The following is a 6,964-nucleotide window of genomic DNA, read 5'->3' on the forward strand; positions in this document are numbered from 1 at the left end:
CCCAGGGCCCTGTAGCTCGGGTCACTTCCACTAAAACCTGTAGACACAGCAGTCTCGGTCTCAGTACAAAATTTTACCTTGGCGGTGTCACTGGCCCAAAGTACCAATGGGTCATTTAAACAGGCCTGTGAGAACGGGCCTCAATATTGTATACAACCGACAACATCTGCCACCTGTCGTAGCCACAGCTAAGGCCCCGTTCACATTGAGCGGTTCGCAAATCACGCGTTTGTCGCGCGATTTGCATTTTGCGCGATATCGCTTTGAGAATTGAGCAAGCTTGAATCGCGGCTAAATCCGCTCTAAAAAGGGTCCTGCTGTAGCGACACACGACCCGCGACAGCAGGACCCTTTGCCCCATTGAGAAGCATTGGAGAGCGATATCGCACGGTAATTTGCCGCGATATCGCGGGAATTACCGCGCAATAAATCGCTCAATGTGAACGGGGCCAAATATGTTGATGGCCTCATGTACTATACAATTTCATTGTATGTCCCTTAGATCAGCCATCACCGTTGTGGTTTGGTCGCCACCTTTTCTTCAAGCGAAACCCGAACACACTCTAGTGATCTGTGGACATTTTTTGGGGAGAGTGACAGGGGCGTAACTACAAATCACAGGGCCCCATAGCAAAGTTTTGTATGGGGCCCCGTGATTGCTAGTTGCAGAGCCCCAGCGGAGAGTGACCCTGCAGAGCCCACCATAGACTCTCTATAGTGGGCTCTGCAGGGTCTGAGATATCTTACCTGTCAGCGCCTCTGTGGTCGCCGGGCCCCGACTCCTGTTCCGTCCCGGAGCCCCGCCTCCTCTGCTATCGACGGGCCCCACCTTCTCTTACATCACTGGTCGCTGGCCAGTGATGTAAGAGGAGGCGGGCACCGCCTCCATTCCGAACATAGCCCTCGTCTGCCGCAGCGGCTAGCTGTCACTGACACAGCTCCGCAGCGGCTATGAGGGAAATGCGCTGTGGCCGCTGCTGAGCTGTGTCTGTGACAGCCAGCACCCCCACATGCCATAGCGACCCAGGCGGCCCTGGCCGGGCCTCCCTGTGCCCGGGCCCCATAGCGGCCACCTGGGTCGCTATGGCGATTGTTACGCCATTGGAGAGTGAGTCGTGGCTTATACATATGTAAATAGCGCCACCCATTAATATGTAAATATCACAGTTGAGACTATTTTCAGTGGGGGGCCAGTAGCCCCTATCTTAATTTTGGTTGCCCCTGTCTGCCTGACATGTTGTCTCCGGGTTTCTGCTGCCAGGAAACCCGCACACAGCATTCCAAACCCGGACTGTCCGGGTGAATCCTGGACAGGTGGCAACCCTACGTTGTGGTGCAAGGACCTGCCTGAGATGATGCTAATTGAGTGGATAGTTTAGGTTTGCCCTCCTATTACATAGTCTTGGTAAGTCTCGAGGAAATTGCATAATCAGATTGTGCATGGCCCCTGCAGAGACAAAGACCACATGGAAACCCTGACAGAGGCTCTAACCCTTCCACACTCCATCAGATCCTGGCTGGAGAAACACTTTAAAAAGCGCGGGGCATTGTGGGACTTGTGGTCTTGTGGATAGAAAGTGGCCGATTATCCCCTCCAGGAACACCAGAAGGACGGAGCGTTGAGGAATCTCGATGGGAGGGGGCCCGTGGCTTCCTCAATGTCTTTCCAGGAATTCCTGGATTCAGGTGCATACCAGACAAACGGTGATTAGGTCTCTGCACATCCTCCTTCCTCTCTGGTTTCAATAAAAACACACATTCAAAAGAAACCTCAATGGGCTATGAAATGTCTGCCATACATCGAATTCCAGAGACTTATATGAAAACAAAGCAGAATCCACAATCTGCTCACCCATCCCAGCCGCTGCCCAGCTCATCTGACATGGACCACAGCAGTGCACGGGAGAGCAGAGTCTGGTAGAAGAAGTCCTCAAGCAGAGCAGAGTATTTCAGGAGAGGAGAGTTATAGAGGAAGGGGCAGAGTCCTCCAGCACAGCAGAGTATTTCAGGAGAGGAGAGTTATAGAGAAAGGAGCAGAGTCCTCCAGCAGAGCAGAGTATTTCAGGAGAGGAGAGTTATAGAGGATGGAGCAGAGTCCTCCAGCAGAGCAGAGTATTTCAGGAGAGGAGAGTTATAGAGGAAGGAGCAGAGTCCCCCAGCAGAGCAGAGTTTTATAGGAGAGGAGAGTTATAGAGAAAGGAGCAGAGTCCTCCAGCAGAGCCGAGTATTTCAGGAGAGGAGAGTTATAGAGGAAGGAGCAGAGGCCTCCAGCAGTGCAGAGTATTTCAGGAGAGGAGAGTTATAGAGGAAGGAGCAGAGGCCTCCAGCAGTGCAGAGTATTTCAGGAGAGGAGAGTTATAGAGGAAGGAGCAGAGTCCTCCAGCAGAGCAGAGTATTTCAGGAGAGGAGAGGTATAGAGAAAGGAGCAGAGTCCTCCAGCAGAGCAGAGTATTTCAGGAGTTATAGAGGAAGGAGCAAAGTCCTCCAGCAGAGTATTTCAGAAGTTATATAGAGGAAGGAGCAGAGTCCTCCAGCAGAGCAGAGTATTTCAGGAGAGGAGAGTTATAGAGGAAGGAGCAGAGTCCTCCAGCAGGGAAGAGTATTATAAGTGATCAATATCCTGATTTGGGGACTATCTAGAACTGAACACTCCTCAGATCTTTGATTGCGCTGCACGTGTGATGAGGCTCAGCAGCGCGTGTTACTGTTACTCGTCACCTGTCTGTGCTGAAATCAGGCCTCAGTCTTGGGAAGGTCGGGCTTTGTATGCGCGCCAGGTGGAAGGAGCACCTGGCCGTATGTCACTCCGCTGTGCCAGACCTGTCGTCACTCCGGCAGGCAGGCAGCAGATGCTGGGACGGCTTTTATGTGGTCTCGGTGGCCTCATATGACCTGTCCCGAGTTTTCGGAGATGTCAGGGAGCAAAGCTCAGACATAAACACGGCTTGCGCAGCATCAACAATTCCTAAGATACAATGTGTGCCTCGTATAAACACACTGCCAGAAATATGGACCTCACGTACTTTAACGAAACACATCACACCCAGCGTAGATGAATGTCCCCATAACTCCCAACCTTCTGGAGGGTCGGACTGGCTCGGAGTTTTCTGTACAGCACTGCGGAATATGTCAGTCATATAAAAGATGTAAATGTATAATAATCATAGTGTGTTGCTGTGCTGGGGCATTAGAGTGTAAGCTCCTCTGGGGCAGAGACTGATATGAGTGTACCAGTTAGGGATGAGCTCAGGTTCACTTCACACCGGTTTTTGCCTGAGCTCCTCCAAAACCGAGAAGGGACATGGGGTCACCCATCCTATCAGCTGCGGGCCAGGGCATTCCCCGCCCCACAGCCACACGTAAACAAAGGGGTGGGATCAGTGGTGTATTTTGGCTTGGGGCTGCCCTAGGCAAGACGAAACTCAAGCACCCCCCCCACTAAATTTGCCCTTCCATTCCGGTTTTGGACTTTTTGGGTAACCTGTCAGTCACCGGATACAGCCCACCATAAACCCAGCAGACCCCACCACAGCTCCTGCACAGCCCACCTGAGACACTGCAGAGGCCACCTGAGATCCCAGCTTTGCTGCTACACTAATAGCGGAACGCTGGGGTCTCAGTTGGTCTCTGCAGGGTGCAGGTGGGCTGTGTAGGACCTGTGGTGGGCTCTGCTGGGACTGTGGTGGGCTCTGTGGGGGTCTATGGTGGGCTGTAAAGGATCTCTGGTGGGCTCTGCAGGGTCTTAGGGGGGGCTGTGCAGGATCTGTGGTGGGCTCTGCAGCCGCAGAGCCCACTACTGATCCTGCACAGCCCCCCTGAGACCCTGCAGAGCCCACCATAGACCCCGCACAGCCCACTTGAGACACTGCAGAGCCCACCATAGACCCCACAGAGCCCACCACAGATCCTGCAGAGCCCACCTGAGACCTGAGGGTGGTCTGATAATGCAAGGGTGGTTTGATCATACCAGGCTGGTCTGATGATATAAGGGTGGTCTGATGGTACAAGGGTGGCCCGATGGTACAAAGGTGGTCTGATGATACAAGAGTAGTCTGATAGTACAAGGGTGGGCTAATGATGCAAATGGGGTCTAATGATACGAGGTTGGTCTGATAATACAAAGGTGGTCTGATGGTACAAGGGTGATCTGATGATGCAAGGATAGACTGACGGTACGAGGTGGTCTGATGGTGCAAGGGTGATCTGATGATGCAAGGATAGACTGACGGTACAAGGGTGGTCTGATGGTACAAGGTGATCTAATGATGCAAGGATAGACTGACGGTACAAGGCTGGTCTGATGGTACAAGGGTGATCTAATGATGCAAGCATGGACTGACGGTACAAGGGTGGTCTGATGGTACAAGGGTGATCTAAGGATGCAAGCATGGACTGACGGTACAAGGGTGGTCTGACAATGCAAGGCTAGTCTGATGATATAAAGGTAGTCTGATGTTACAAGAGTGGTCTGATAATACCAGGCTGGTCTGATGATATAAGGGTGGTCTGATGGTACAAGGCTAGTCTGATGACATAAGGGTGGTCTGATGGTACAAGGCTGGCCCCATGGCACAAGGATAGTCTGATGACATAAGGGTGTTCTGATGGTACCCGGCTGGCCCCATGGCACAAGGATAGTCTGATGACATAAGGGTGGTCTGATGGTACAAGGCTGGCCCCATGGCACAAGGATAGTCTGATGACATAAGGGTGGTCTGATGGTACAAGGCTGGCCCCATGGCACAAGGATAGTCTGATGATTAAATTCACCTTGCTCGATGACACCAAAAATGACATTTTGAGATAATCTCGTGCTTTTCAAAACTGATTTTCAAACATGATTTTTTTTTTTTTAAACCTCTCCTTTTCACTCCTCCCTACTAATTGGGAACAGTTTGCCTAATTCCCCCAGAGCTGAGGAACCCTTTTCAGGTGTCCCTACGGAAGGAAACGCCCCAAATCTCTCATGATATCTTGCCAATCCGGTACGGCCAGTCCAGGCAACGGTAATAACGGCACAGGTGAGCCCTTCAATAAAAGGCTGACGGGAGGGTTTCTGTATTGGAGATGGGAGCGATGGCACATAACACAGCAGGTCATGTGACACTGAAACCGCAAGCGGCCACCGGAGTGTGTACTGTAATGTGTCCCGGGTTACTCTGTGTGGGATAATAGCAACCTGTCTGCAGATCCGTCACCTTCATCAATTAAACATTAAAAATCTCCACTTGTTGACAGGCGTCTCCATGGGAGCCGGTGACCGTGACGTCTGACGCCCGCAGGCTGAGCATGGCTTAACCCCGTCCCTGCCACCAAGCCCGCTCACTCACTCTGGACGGAAGGTGAAGGACGAGGCGGCCAATCAAATTTCACATTTCATTGTTCCAGTGGAAGAAATACTTTGGAACCTCGAAGAAGGTCAGCCGTTCCCGGGATCTGAGATCAGAATTTGTCCATCATTTTGTTTTAGAAACATTGTGACCATATTTGGCACGCGTGGGCGAGAAAAAGTTGTGATCCGAAGTTTTATTTTGGGGATTTTTCACCCGTTTTCACCTTAAAAACAGGTGTTTTGCCGCCTTAAAGGAGAACTATGGGGTCAGGGCTTTTCCCCATAGTTCTCCTTAGGGTAACGGAAGGACACAAACTAGCGTCCTCCCGTCACCCTAAGCTCAGTATACCGCGAGCTGCAGCTCGCCGTATACTGAGACGCCGGAGCGGATCCCGACATCGATGTCGAGATCCGCCCAGCTGCGTGAGTGACAGCTGGCTATGCCTACCTAGAGGCAGAGCCAGCTGTACCCGCCCCCTCCCCCGTCCGTTCCGCCAGTCAGCGCTGGCGGATCGGAGCGGGGAGGGGGGAATCCAGCCCCTCCCCCTGTCACGGCAGAGAGCCGTGGCAGGATCGAGAGGTGAGCGAACGCCGGTATGTGTTCGCTCACCTCCCGATCTACTGAGCCGACCTGTGACAGTCTCATTGTCACAGGTCGGCTAGAACTATGAGGTGAGTGAAAAGCACTCACCTCATAGTTCTCCTTTAAAGAGCAATTCCTGAGAACAAGTTAAACTGTTTTTAAGTGGACTTATCTTTCATGTGAAGTTGATTGATTTGTCATTGTAACCCTTCCAGGTAATTATTACCTGTCCCAGAGATCACAGCATTCCCCCTGACAATGCTTTCGTCTGCTTTTCTCTCCAGAAGGACAGAGCCATATTTGTTCAGGTGACATGAGATGAGATGCCGGCTCAAGGATGACACAGACCTGTTGCCACATAAATGAATGATCTGATGTAGCCGCTTCTATCGACTGCCTGTGTTTACTTCTCTTGCACAGCACTCAACATATGGAAGTGTTACACTGACAATAGGGTCTGACGTCTCTTCCAAGTAAGCAGAAAATCACCTCTTAGGGCCAACACACACGTTACAATATAACCATACAATGTTTGGAAGATCAATTTTAGATTGACCAAATCTGTGTAATATGAGGACCCACCTAACCCATCCAATCAGGGCCCAGTCACAGCATCAAGAGTGCATTCCAGTGCGTTCAGCCTCTGGAACGCAACCCGGCACTTTATTTTGGGGCGGGGCGGTCCATTGAACTCAATGGCCCCGCAGCCACGCAACCCCCCGCCTGTGGTGTGATCGCCGGCACTAAACTGCATAACACACTAGTGCCTGCATTCTGGTCCACTGCGAGCTGCAAAAAATAGTGCATGCAGCATTTTTTTGCAGATCGCACTGGACCGGGCGGGGGGGGGGCAGAGGGCACCTTCCTGAAATTGCTTTATTCGGGTTGGGATCCCTGCTATTGGGTGTGATGACTCATGGGACTTAAGACCGCTAGAGCGGGGTGGGGAGAAAGGCTGGAAGGACCGATCTAACAGCCAGCCGACTCAGATGTTCCTCAACGTCCTCACGTCTAATGCAAGTCAATGGACCGGCATTAGGCGTGGTGGC

This window comes from Nanorana parkeri, unplaced genomic scaffold (genome assembly GCF_000935625.1).
Source record: "Nanorana parkeri isolate BGI_ZX_2015 unplaced genomic scaffold, ASM93562v1 scaffold126, whole genome shotgun sequence".
In the NCBI taxonomy this organism is placed as follows: Eukaryota; Metazoa; Chordata; class Amphibia; order Anura; family Dicroglossidae; genus Nanorana; species Nanorana parkeri.